The sequence below is a fragment of the Lissotriton helveticus genome, chromosome 4_1, assembly GCF_964261635.1.
Source record: "Lissotriton helveticus chromosome 4_1, aLisHel1.1, whole genome shotgun sequence".
In the NCBI taxonomy this organism is placed as follows: Eukaryota; Metazoa; Chordata; class Amphibia; order Caudata; family Salamandridae; genus Lissotriton; species Lissotriton helveticus.
This window is the reverse complement of record NC_136063.1, coordinates 919,529,447-919,544,577: the sequence shown is the minus strand read 5'-3', so window position 1 is coordinate 919,544,577 and position 15,131 is coordinate 919,529,447.

Here is a 15,131-nt window from a genome sequence, read left to right as displayed (position 1 = left end):
TGTGAAAGAGAGAACAAACATTTGAAAAATATTAAAACATGTATTTAAAAATTAGAAAAGACAAGGGAAAAGATTGAAGGACAAACAGTTTTTCAACAACTTTGACACTTACAGAAGCTTCTGCTTCTCCAGGCCCCCTACACAGTCCTAAAGATATACATTTTAAACTAACAGTATCTTGATGCAGATGAAGTGAGGCCTATCTTAAAACATGGTGCATCTTTTGCACTGCTGTTGTCTCACAAAAGTGTCGCAAGACACTAACATTTTAAATGATTGTTTCAGGATGCCAATAAGATGTGTCCTATCCAGAGGTTTGTTTGAGGTGAGGCCTACTCAGGGTTCCAAATGAAATTTCGAGTTGTTGAAGAGAACAGAGGACATAATACATGTGAAGGCCTACCAATGAAGTAAGTCATGTCCACTTCACTCTTGAACAAAGGCCAGACCTCTTCTGTGTCCGTGGACAGACCTAAACTTCATCTGCACAATGTCATTCGTAAACTTAGGAAACACAGGTGATGTAATTGAAAAATGTGGAGTTTCTTTTCCTCATTTCACAATCACATCACCTGTGTTGCCTTTGGTTAGGTATCTCATAGTGCAGATGGAGTCTAGCATATCAAAGAGTACATAGAAGTTGAGCAGTATATACAACAATTTTGACATTTACAGAAGACTTAGCTTCTTATCTTGTTGGAGATGAAGTCAGGCCTGTCTTGCAACATGGTGCATCTTTTGCATCACTGCTGCATCGGTTTCATGTGGCACAGGTTTTTTACAGCATGACACATCTGCCTAGATGCATCAATTTGTAATTTTGTCGCCTCATAGCAAATCTTTTGCACCGCCGCTGCATTACAAAAGTGACGCACAGTGGCGCAAAAGAGGCATACACCTATCATAAATCTGTCCCTAACATTTGAAATGATTGATTCAGGATGACGATATGGTGTGGCCTCTCCAGAGGTTTGTTTAAGGTGAGGCCTACTCAGGATTGCATATCAAATTTATGCTTGTTGAAGAATACAGAGTAGATAATACATGTGAAGGCCTACCAATGAAGTAAGTCATGTCCACTTCACTCTTGAACAAAGGCCAGACCTCTTCTGTGTCAGTGGACAGACCTAAACTTCATCTGCACAATGTCATTCGTAAACTTAGGAAACACAGGTGATGTAATTGAAAAATGTGGAGTTTCTTTTCCTCATTTCACAATCACATCACCTGTGTTGCCTTTGCTTAGGTATCTCATAGTGCAGATGTAGTGCAGCATATTAAACAGTACCCAGAAGTGCAGCACTGCATGCAACAACTTTGACACTTACAAAAGCTTCAGCTTCTGTATGCCCCCTACACAGTGCTAATTATATACATTTTAAACTGATGGTATCTTGCTGGAGATGAACTGAAACCTATCTTGCAACATGGTGCATCTTTTACACAAATGTGACCCACAATGGAGCAAAAGAGGCGCACGGCCACCATAAATCTGACCCTAACATTTTAAATGATTGTTTCAAGATGCCAATAAGGTGTAACCTATCCACAGATTTGTTTCAGGTAAGTCCTACTCAGGGTTGCAGATGGAATTTAGGTTTGTTGAAGAATACAGAGGAGATAATACATGTGGAGGCCTACCAACGAAGTGAGTCATGTCCACTGCACTCTTGAACAAATGTCAGACCTCCTCTGTCTCCAGGAACAGGCCTAAACCTCATCTACACAATGTGATGTGTAATGTTAGGAAACACAGGTAATATAATTGAAAAACGTGCAATTTTTTTTGCTCATTCCACAATCATATCACCTGTGTTTCCTTTGCTTAGGTATCTCATTGTGGAAATGTAGTCTATCATATGAAAGACTACGTAGAATATGAGCACTGTATGCAACAACTTTGACACTTACAGAAGCCTCTCCTTCTCCATGCCTCCTACACAGTTCTAAATGTACATCATAAATGCAAACAGTACAGAATTAATTATACATGTTAAATGGTTTATTTTTGCTGTTCTCAGAATGTATCACATTTCACTAAAAACAGTGACTTGAAGGTATTCATCATATAACAGCGGGGAAAAAAACCACAATCAAAATGATTGTGTTTAAAAAACCCATACAACATAACAAATCAGAATTCAGAACTCCTTAACGTTAACTTACTTTCCATGACGTCGAAGGATGTCCTATGAACAGCTTACACTCTGTTGTGCTGTTATTACTTTCAGACCGCCACTTTCTGAAAGAAAACCTCCATCGTTTTGAAAAACATGTTACATACAATAAATGACTTCTTGCTCTCTACCACACGTTTCCACAAGGCCAAATCATGTCAGAGCCATTTATAACTCTTAGAATTCTTGTAAGCCAATCCCGTCATGTTGTATTTCCGCAACTTTCACAATTAAAATGTTGAAGATCATTTTCACAATCCTGGACTAGTAATATCTTCCCCTTCTTGCTCAGTCATGTTCTACATTTCCTATGACACTGATACTGCTTACTATGAAGCAGACTTACACTATCTCTATGACTACTACAATTATTTAATTCTCTACATCACTTTTAATCACAAAGCAATATAAAACAGTAGACAGCATTACAGACTTACATTCCCTCTACTCCATGTTTTGATTGGCTGCTTCAATTTGCTTATAAAAAGAAACAGTTTTTCTGAATTCATTCAAAGTGCAGTTATTTCTCCATGACGTCCAGTGTTATGGTAAGAAGTTATGTCTCTGTACTACACTTATCCTCAAGGCCAAATCGTGTAGGAGCCATTAGAACTTCTTGAAATTCCTCAGAGCACATCCCGAGATTCTTTCCCTAAAATTTTGGTTTTAAAAACACCAGGTAAGAGTTTTTAAGGTCATACGGCAATTTTTTGGGGAAAATTAAAACAGAATCATTGCAGAATGACCAGCCATTTCTAGACTTTAAATAAGCTGTGTAATGTCCTGATGTTATTGAAGGACCGTCATGATATATAATTGCTGCAGTTACAAAAGTCCTTCCTGATATTGACAACTGTGAAGCCACAAAATTTTTAATTAAAGTTGTCAATTTTGTTCCATCAGGCCTACATCGTTGGAACATTAAAATAACATACTGGCCATATGTTCGTATAAATAATGTGGACATCATTTCAGATTTACATTGGCTACACTCCATGTTGTGATCAGCTGCTTTTACTAGTTTATTAAAAGAGACTGATTTACTGTCTGGCAAAGTTAAATATATAAATCTTTCTGAGTCTACACTAGTAGTACTTGATACCCTACAGTTCTCGCAGTCATGCTGCCATTGATAAGAAAGCCCAAACAGGTGATCTACATCTACACCTTCAGCATGCAATACATCAAGCATATACATTAAAAACTCCTGACAATCTTGCTGAATATTTTGAGAGAATTGTGTTTGGCCTGAACATCTGTCTAACAGATTTCGAATTTCAGACACACTTTCTATTTTTGTTCTATCAGTGCTACATTTCTCTAACACAGAATTTAACAAACTGCAAAATCTTTGATCAGAATTGACCACAATCTCTTCTTTTACATTTTCTAGAGAAAACAAAACATTAACCACTACATTTGCATAGCAGTTGACACCAGAACTGTTTTCAAATTGAAAACCAACAACATCTTCAACAGAATCCTTTTTGTTTCTGCTTATAATTTCAGGTTCATCGACTTTTCGTCTTTTTGCTACAACCTCCCCAGTATTGGTCACATTTCTTCGTTTCCGGCCTACCACACGTTTCTCAAACAAAGGATATTGAGGCAAATGTGGCGCATACTCTCTTCTTAACCTATTGTATTCCTTAACACAATCTAGATCCGTACAAATGTTTGTGACATCACACTCAATCAAGTACAATCCCGATAAAGTTCTAACTCGTGACAATGCCACATATGCCATACCCTCCTTGAACACAGAACTGCCAATATTCACCAATGCACTGTCTACACTTAAACCTTGCGATTTATGGATTGTCACCGCATATGCCAAGCAAACAGGAAACTGCTTACGGCGAACATATAAGTCTTTTACAAGCAAAAATCTAGCAGAACAACGACCAATTAGCTGTACTTCCTCAATGCCATCAAATTTAATGTTTAAAAATTCAATTCCATCTCTATTTCTGTATTTTACAAAATCAACAACATTACCCATTGATCCATTTACCAGACCTCTTTCAACATGTAAATTCCTTCTTAAAATTATACGGCAGTTCAAGCACACATTCAGAGTCTTTTCAAAACCTGCAGTTTTAGATATAGTCTTCTCTAATGAATCCAATTTTGTTTTCAAATTCTCAGACAAAATAATTGTTGATCCCATATGCTCTACTCTGTCAATAGCTTCCAGTTTCACAATCTCTTGCTTTTCTAAATGCAACATTTTGTTGTTGAATTTGGCACATTCTGCAAGAGTTGGCATCAAACATATTCCAGATTTCTTCTCAGTAATTTTCTGAAAAATATTCTCAGGCACAACATCTTGTTCTGGATATAAATTTGACAGTAATCGTGCATGTAAAGCTTCTTTCCCATGCTCTGTCACTTTTCCAATTCTAACATCTTGTAGAATAGTCTTGTAAACTTCATCCTTCGCCTGACGCATATTTTCATGCAGTTCAGCATAATTGAAGTTTAACCATATATTGACGTTGCCAATGCTCCCTAGGCACTTCCTGGTATCTTCATGCGTGAGCATTTTGAACACAGGTTGCCCTTTCACTGGTGTCAGCTGCAGAAGATCTCCGAAAACAATGATGTGTTTGCCACCAAATAACACATCATACTCTGTTTTGAGAACTTCTTGCATTCTCAAATGCACAAAGGCAAGCATGACATTGGAAACCATGCTTACTTCGTCAATGATAAGAAGTTTGATTTTCCTCAAGATTCTTGAAACTTCACAACAAGCATCTCCAGATAGCTTGTGATATTGTAATTTGTTGTCATGCTCCACTGGCAGCATCAGTAAACGATGTAAAGTAATCCCTTTAATGTTATGTGCTGCCAGTCCAGTTGGAGCGGTGACAACAGAAGACAGCGATGACTCAGTCCTTTCCTGCAAATAACATGAAATTGCTTTAATAAGGAAACTTTTTCCAGTTCCCGCTTCTCCACTCACGTACAGTCGGACAGGCTTCAACGACGTACATGAGCACTCTTTCTTCTCATGACTTAATCCATGATCAATTTGCATGGTAACTTCGTCATATATTTTCCTCTGCTCAACGTTGAGTTGTCTTTCCAACTCTTCTAAGTTAACCGCATCCTCCTGAGCATGTGCCATGGCTCTTTCCACTTCATTCATAGCAGTGGCAGCTTCATTTTCGATAACAGGTCCTCCTAGTGGATCCTGACTCAATGAAGCAGAACTCTGACTGTCCTGAGAACTGTCTCTGGCAATCTCGGCTGCAATCGTTGCTTCCTGCTCAATTTCCGCATTCAACATTTCTACATATTTGGGAAAAGCAGGACATTCTATGGTCTCCTTGGCAGCATTGAAAGAGTCTTCGTAACAGAGGAAATCTCCAAGCAGTTCCTCTTCTGCACGCCAAGGCTTGAAAAGTTGCAAAAGTGCTAAATAGAAAAACTCCTTTTTTTAAGGAGATTCGCCACTCAATTTTCGATGGTTTACCAAGTGGCATTTTCTTTGCTTGACCAGACATCCCTCACTTCCTATTACAGCATACACTCCTTTCTCAGTATCTTCTTTGATGTTCCTCTTGAATATGTAATTTTGAAGAACATCATACAGACAAACATTCTCGAGGTGACTGCTTCGATTTGGATAATATGTATCCAACATGTTGGTCTTCAAAATGTCGGTACTGTTTGGCTCCTTTTCCGCCAAATACTCAATTTCCCGCACAGGTTTCAGAACTTGATTACGCGTTGCAGCAAGACCAAGACTCGCCCAAACGATACTCCTGGATTTGGCATAGAGACTTGCTGAAGACAACCGGTCAGAACATTCGTAAGCTCCGATTTCTCGATGCGACAACATCTTCAGACTGAAACTGTACAACTTCTTACTGAGGCTCTTTTCATGGGAAATGTCCTCCCACATATCCTTCAATTCTGTCTTCTCTTTTTTGGTGATGTAAGATGTCACATACCGAGCCACAGCCATACAGTTATCAGCCACAAACTGTATATCCATGTTAGCATTCCACATGGACAAAATCACCGTGTTGTAGTCGTTGATGTACTTGGACTCTTCGTTCCTCTTCAAATTGTATGTGTTTTTAGGTGATTTCTTCATCACATTATGTCGCAGCGAAGACATCAAACTGTTTACTCTTCCTTTAGAAATCACCGGTCGTGGAAAGCCGAAACGACATTTGGTGTAGAACTTGTCCTTGTTTCGGAATTTACGACGACAGTACTTTCCACATCGATGGCTTTGGAAACGTAGAACTTTTTCTCTTAGGCTTTTCTTCTCCTTTGCGTTTGGAACAGCACACGTAGAATACTGTTGTATGAAACTCATCACTGAGTCTTCTGGATCTGTTCCAAATTTAGGTGCATCCTTGATCCACAGCAGCATATGTATATGAGGAGCACCTCTTGCTTGGTACTCCTTTCTCCAGAAGAAATCCAACACCTCTCCAAGAGGTGGATTCTTCTTATTCATGATGAAAGACATCATAGCTTCAAATCTATGATTGAAGTACCTGCATACATTGACTGGATTCAAAGAGCACAGTTCTCCGGGTGTCTTGAATTCGATGTTTTCGATGTTTCCATTTGCCTCTCGTAGAAATTCAAGTAAGTCTTCCCAGCCATACTCGGCACAGCTCAGAGTGAGGGACCATGTGGGAGTTCCTAAGTTCCTCAGCATACATTTTAAATTACCATGACGACGGTACCAGTACTCATTAGTACCACGCTGACACGCCATGAGATTAATCAGGTGAGAATCCAAAATACTGTCTTGGACATTGACTTTATCCATAAAGTCACTTGCCGAGATGTTTTGCATGTGTATACCACTTTTCAAGATGTGGTTCACTGCATATGACAGTCCAGACAGATCGCTTTCAAACAGGAGATGAAACAAATAGGGGATGCATTGTCGAAACCAAGCATCTCCTGCATACAATCGCAAAGTCCGGTATTCAGAAGCAGGAATTTGATGAGGTCGCTCATCATATCTTCCTCCCTGACCTGTTGGAAAAAGCTGTGGGAAACACCGAGCTTCCAAACTTTCCTCCCAAACACTAATGGGACTCCCTTTGGCTTGTTTCATTTGAAACAACTCAATACCATTCCCCATGACTTCCTTGGAATGCAAAGGATGAACACTATAATGTTCATATATTTCTTCACTAGTACAGGGTTCTACTTTCTCAATTTGACCAGCACACAAATCGCTATCCTCTTCCTCACTTACTTCCTCTTCTGCAACATATACATTCTTATAGTATTTATTATTTTTTTTCAAATACAATGTTGCCTTTTTAACTTTCCTAACATCCACTAAATCTTGCCATATTTTCTTATTCTTTGTCGGAACCCCATTAACTAAGATAACCAGAGGTTCCTCTTCCACTTTTTCTACTCCAATTGTGTTAATGTTTTTCTTCAAATCTAGAGGCAAATAAACAACTCTTCCCTTTAATCCTCTCTGTAAATCTGATGGAGGCAATTTCCCTGTCTTTGGCTCCATTCTTACAATAGCCTGAAAGGGATGGATACTTTGAATCAAAATAGATTCATAAGTATTTAAATCCTTCAATTCAGAAGGAATCACAACCAATTCCAGATTATTATGAACTGCTCTAGCAGGCATCTGGTTTTGATTTAATTTGTTACAACAATAAGTACACACACGTTGATCCAATCCCAAATCAAAACAATTTTCTACCATCAAGTATGTTGTGAAATCCTTCCATTCACTATTATTTTCCCTTTCACTTTTTGCATATAAATCCACTAACTTAGTCTGATTCTTATAATAAGTGCGTCGACAACACACACAAGTGAAATTTGGCCTCTCACTTGATTTCACCTCAAACGTCGCAATTTCCCTCTGGAAATTATCTGTACTGGAAACCTGTACACTATCTTCCACATTACCCTCTTCTTCTTGGTCAATTTCAACATTCTCCTCTTTACTTCCAAAGTAATAAAACTCAATTTCTTCACATATATTCTTCACATCTATTTCAGAACCATGCAAAAGAGCAGCGCATAATTGTTTAAGCATAATTGCTGGACTCTTAGCATAATACAACATTCTAACTAATTTCCTCACTTTATTATGATGCACTGCTAGCATCCTGAAATGATGAAAAACACTCTGGCATACTCTCCTTGAAAGACAAGCCAGTGAATGACCATGCAAACCTGTCACTTTTCTCACTCTGCAAGGATCTAATTCTTGCAACAACTTCATTTTCTGCTTCAAACTTTTCTTATTAAATGACCGTACAAAATCACAAAGCAAATTGATGGAATCCTGTCGCACACTGCAAATACTACTACACTTCCAGGTGTACACAGGACCCTTAGGACGTCTTCCTAAAACCTCATTACCTAACACCTCTTCTGTCTCTGTTGTCACAAGTTTTTCTTTTTCAACTGGACAACCATCTTTCACTTCATAAGCTCGACCACTGGTGTCAACTGCATGCACCAAATCATTATCCTGGAAATAACTCTCCTCATTAAAAAATGCCTCACAGCTTGAACTATGCATCCATTCTCCAGAAAAAACTTCACAAAAATTACTACGATTAACTATTCTCTTCCATCTACTATTTCTTTTGAAATCATAAATTGCCTTGTTTAGCTTCCTAATTCTATTGATTATCAAAATAAATAACTTACGTTTAATTTCAAATGCCTGATCAATAACTTTCTCAACAATTTTTTTTCTCTTATAAAAAAACACTTTCTGTTGACCTTTCTTAATATTTTTTAACAAATTGCCAATTATCCTGTTGCGGAACATTCGTTTACGAATGTCCCTAAACTGTTGTTTCCTTCTACTATCATGCACAGAGTTATCTCTTGCTCTAGCAGTAACATTTTTCATTGGCCTTTCCTTTCCGTTTGAATTGCTTCTCTTTTTCTGGACTGAAACATTTTCTGTAGTAATATTTTGTTTACTACAGATATTTCTTATGAATGTTTTTGTACTCTTACCCGGTGCTTTCTTGGTGACTTGACAAATCTTTTTGTTAGAGGACTGCTGCTTTTTTTCATTGACCTGCTGTCTTTGACGTTTTGCAGCCTTTCTCAGTCTTTCTTTGGTTGGCATGCTGAAATCTTGAAATGATCTGCAGTTGAATCTGTGGTAAAATATAATAAAAAATGTTATTAACCACTATTACCAAACAGTAAATCAATAACAGTCATCAAAAACTTAACACACTACTTGACATTTTTACATAGAAGATTTTTTAGTGCTTGGCAAATTTAGAATACAGAAATAGCAGAAAAGAAATGGAATTTATATTCATTTTACCTGTGCTGTTTTATATGTGAATCTGATATAATTTTATGAGCATATTTTAATATTTTATTGAAGACACTACACATAACCTGTTTTTGAAGGTGTCTTTATTTTTAAATGAAACGGTTTACAGTTTTTACTTTTCATTTATTATAAATTTTTAAAATAAATGTTTATAGTTCCATAGGCTCAAGCACGTCAGCTTCCCATCCTATGTCATACAATTCTGACAAATCTGCATCCTCATCACGTTCTTCTTCATCCTCAGGATTTAAATCATCCAAGGGATCAACATCCACTGATGTTTCAATTACGAGTTCAATGATGAGGTCGAAATCAACTGTTTGCTGATTGTCGCTCATGTTGATGTTGTCTTTATCTTTAAAGAAAGATAACAACAATGAGATGTTGCAGAGTAAGAGACAAATCTCAGAGATTATAATAGTAAAATTGTTTAACAAGAGTAACATTTTGCAGCTATTATTTAGCCATGTCCAGCGATGCTGAGGAGGTGAAGCCTATGTCCAATTTTTCAGTGAACAGGACTCATCTCTTCTTAACCTTGGATAAGCCTCACCGACTCTGTGTCCCCTGCACATACTTAAATGTAAAGGGGCAGATTTATGTTAACTGGCACATCCCCAGGGATGCACCAGTTAACGTGCACCGCTGCTCTGCCACCCATGGTGTGCCGCATTTACAATCAGATAGGACAAAGCTGCGTCAAAACCCTGCGCCTGCTTGAAGCAGGCATAGGTCTTGACGCAGCATTGTGGAGATGGGGCACCCCTGAGCCTTGCTGGAGCTGCATCGCACTTGCGATACAACTCCAGCAATGCGCCACCTTTACGGCACAGATGCGTCACGCATCTGTGCCGTTTTTGCCCCATGGTGCTCCGCATTGTAAATGCAGCACACCATGGGTGGCGGAACAGCGGCGCAGGATGACTGGCACATCCCTGGTGATGCGTCAGTCATCATAAATCTATCCCTAAGCTTCTTATCTTGTTGGAGATGAACCGCCATATGTATCATCAAACTATTTTGCATTTCCTAAATAGCGAATTTCAAGGAATCGCTATTTAGGAAATGCAAAACGGTATGTATGTACAAAATCGGTATTAAATAGCGATTCTTTACCATTCCTAATTTGCGATGAGCAAATTGCTAATTGCAAATTACCCATTCATTTCCATGGGCCAGGAGGCCCATAGGAATGAAGGTGCAATTTGCGATTAGCAATTAGCTAATCGCAAATTAGGAATTTTTCCAAGGGTGCAGGGGTGTCTCAAGAACACCCTGCTGCACCCCTGAAAAAGAAATTTGGGGGCATATGGCGCACATACATGCCCTAAGGGCATGTATGGGCGTCATATGGCACCTTTTGTTTTTTGGAAAAAAAGCTTTTTGAAAAGAATTTGCAAATTACCACCAACTAGAAGTTGGTGGTAATTTGCAAATCCTTAATGGCATTTTTTGCATATTTTTTGTTTGATACATTGCATTTAAGGAATCGCAAAATTTGCAAATCCTTAAGTGCAATCGCAAAATAAGGAATAGCAAATTTTGCTATTCCTTATTTTGCATCAAACTTGTTTGATACATACCATTTGTCTAATTAGCATGCTAATTAGCTTGATACATATGGCCCCAAGTGAGGCCTGTCTTGCAACATGGTGCATCTTTTGCATCACTGCTGCATCGGTTTCATGTGGCACAGGTTTTTTACAGCATGACACATCTGCCTAAATGCATCAATTTGTAATTTTGTCGCCTCATAGCAAATCTTTTGCCCCGCCGCTACATCACAAAAGTGACGCACAGTGGCGCAAAAGAGGCATACACCTATCATAAATCTGTCCCTAGCATTTTAAATGATTAATTCAGGATGACGATAAGGTGTGGCCTATCCAGAGGTTTGTTTAAGGTGAGGCCTACTCAGGGTTGCAGATCAAAGTTACGCTTGTTGAAGAATACAGAGGAGATAATACATGTAAATGCCTACCAATTAAGTAAGTGATGTCCACTTCATTGCGCCAGTCATCATAAATCTATCCCTAAGCTTCTTATCTTGTTAGAGATGAACCGCCATATGTATCATCAAACTATTTTGCATTTCCTAAATAGCGAATTTTAAGGAATAAATAGCGATTCTTTACCATTCCTAATTTGCGATGAGCAAATTGCTAATTGCAAATTACCCATTCATTTCCATGGGCCAGGAGGCCCATAGGAATGAAGGTGCAATTTGCGATTAGCAATTAGCTATATGGCCGGGATGCCGCCACCCCCTCCCAACACATATCCCCAAGGATGGGAAGTCGGACAATAGTTGAACTTTTGGAAGACGGGAGGGAGTCACCCTCCCGGCCGTATTTATTAAAATATGAAACAAAATTTAAAACATTAAATAAAAGTTTCATCATTATGCATTATGTACAATTTGTCATTTATTACATTTCGATGCAGTCCTGTACTTTTGGCTAACATCCTGAAAATGCATACACTCTAATTCAAATTGTACATCCTAGCATTAAGGGCCAACGGCAAGGTCTTAACCGGTGTCAGATCCCTACTACCAAACTCCCGCCCTCACTGTGTGAGCGGCGCATGCGCAGAGGGCTCTACCCTCATTGCCAACTGTAACTTCCCTTGTCGTGGTGGGGGCCCCCTTTCTACTCGACGCCATCTTAAGGGTCGTCCGAGTTCCCGTATGAGGTCTCTGTAGGAAGGACAGCGTGGACTCTCCCCCCCAACCCCACACTCTCTATCCGCCGTCGCGGATATCCGGCCCCCGGGAAATTAGTAAGGAGGGGCATATAACCGCCTCCCCGCCTGGGAGGGGCCCATGGCCATCTCCCCCTAGGCGCACCATCCTTAGTGGGTGCCGCCTCCCCGTGGAAGGGGCCAATGGCCGTCTTCCCCCGGGCGCTCCCATCCATTGTGGGTGGCGCCCCACTCTAGGGACCTTTAAATTACTGCTCACCGATCATGACCTTACCGCCCGACAAATAAATACGACAGTTGTTTACCTACTAAAAAGAAAAAATTTCACATCATCTTACTGTTATCACTGAACTTTCCTGCAAGAAGAAATTTCTCCAATGCAAACCGAATCTTTATTCCCAAAGTTCCTTCATACACTCTACCAAGGAAAAAAGGCCTATACTTTCATCACTCAGAAAACCTTTATTTTCCTCCAAACTTTTGCTATCAGGGGCTGGTGGGTGGGTCAAAATTGCTGCTTGTTCCGTCGAGGGCTCACGAGCAACGAGTGGGTGCAGCCTTCCGATCCGAGGAACAAGAGGACGATCTTCTGGATTCCCGCTCCTTTATCCTTCTGCGGGAGGGCGTGTACCCTTCCCCGATACGCCTACTGGGCGTGGTCTTCCATCGAGGTGTCTAGGACAACCCCTCTCGGGCGGGGGAAGGCGCGCCCCGGCCACGCCACTTTGGGCATACCAGCCGGGCAACGCCCATCCCGCCCAAAATGGTTTCCCGGGAGGTTCGGGCACCCATCCATACGTTCGGGGGGACCGAGCGGTCGCCCCTTTCCATATGGCCGGGATGCCGCCACCCCCTCCCAACACATATCCCCAAGGATGGGAAGTCGGACAATAGTTGAACTTTTGGAAGACGGGAGGGAGTCACCCTCCCGGCCGTATTTATTAAAATATGAAACAAAATTTAAAACATTAAATAAAAGTTTCATCATTATGCATTATGTACAATTTGTCATTTATTACATTTCGATGCAGTCCTGTACTTTTGGCTAACATCCTGAAAATGCATACACTCTAATTCAAATTGTACATCCTAGCATTAAGGGCCAACGGCAAGGTCTTAACCGGTGTCAGATCCCTACTACCAAACTCCCGCCCTCACTGTGTGAGCGGCGCATGCGCAGAGGGCTCTACCCTCATTGCCAACTGTAACTTCCCTTGTCGTGGTGGGGGCCCCCTTTCTACTCGACGCCATCTTAAGGGTCGTCCGAGTTCCCGTATGAGGTCTCTGTAGGAAGGACAGCGTGGACTCTCCCCCCCAACCCCACACTCTCTATCCGCCGTCGCGGATATCCGGCCCCCGGGAAATTAGTAAGGAGGGGCATATAACCGCCTCCCCCCCTGGGAGGGGCCCATGGCCATCTCCCCCTAGGCGCACCATCCTTAGTGGGTGCCGCCTCCCCGTGGAAGGGGCCAATGGCCGTCTTCCCCCGGGCGCTCCCATCCATTGTGGGTGGCGCCCCACTCTAGGGACCTTTAAATTACTGCTCACCGATCATGACCTTACCACCACAGACCCGATGGTTGACCGACCATCCGGTCCCCCCCAACTCCTCCTATAGGTCATGCTTCCTCAAACCTCTCAGCCATGCAACCAAGTCTCCTATGAGTAAATCATTCCCCTCCCTGGACAGGTGAACCCCATCGTTCAGATACATCTGGTCACCCCGGATACACCCATGTGGAATGACATGCAACTGTGCAGAACGGAACAATCTACCAATCTTATTATTGACCCGTTTAACTGAATGGTTCAGAGCTGACACCGAAAGGCCCCCCTGCCACCTCCTTCTAGGAATCATGTGGGACCAGGCAATCGTGCACCCCGGGACTCTTTTAGCCAACCAGCTAACAGCCGACAAGATTCGTTCAAGTAACACTCGTCTACCCAGTGTCACCAAATCGTTGCCTCCCAGGTGTACTATGACTACAGATGGCGGTGACCTATGCCGCCCTAAAAGTCCCTCGAAAAATGACTCAAATTTGTCAAAAACGAGCCCTCCTTTCCCATGGAAAGCCACTCTGAACCCGTATTCCCCAGGTGCGTGAATCGCGTCACCTTCCTTGAATACGTCACCAGCGCGCCTCACGTATGAGTGGCCCACGACCCATGCCATCCTCTCTCCAGTCGGTGATCTCTGACCGCTGGTCTCTTGATGCAGGGTCGACCTCCAATTCCGCCCTGCATGGCAGGCCCGCGAAACTGCAAAGTAAGCAAAAGACAGAAAACGTGAGTGCATGTCAATTGATCACTTACAACATGTGCAAGCGCACATACCTCTTGAAGCAATTCGAGGACCAACGGCCCAATTGTTTCACTTCCTCAGCACTCTGACCCCTGGCTGTAGCCTCGGTAGCAGCCCCTATCCTAAAGGAGTGGGTCCCAAAATCGCACAGGTCAATGCCCGCATCAGCGATTGCCAGTGCCAGCACCCTCTGAAACTGAAATCTCGTCAGTGGGGTGCCATCTTTGTGTCAGAGCAAGCTCCCCCCCCAAGTGGCCGCTCTTAGCGCCAAATAGTCTTCCACACATTTCAACGGGCAGACGGGGGACCCACGCTTGCGCTATACGACCACACTATCTCCCATAGCCCCCTGGTCAGTCTTGGACCTGGCTATCATGATTACCATCGAATCACCCCTTATCTGGATGTGATCCCTGCACAAACCTCCCTCCATATCTCTCTTGTTCTTCGCGACAAGCTCGCTCACCCTCATGGCCCCATGGAATGCCAATGTGAACGCTGCCCGGAACAGAACTGTTTCGTAATGGGAGGAACACGTCTCGTCCAGCTTTGCTAAAAGCAGAGACAGTCTGTCTAAGCCAATCGGGTGCCTCGTATCTTTCTTGCAACCCTCAAGGCG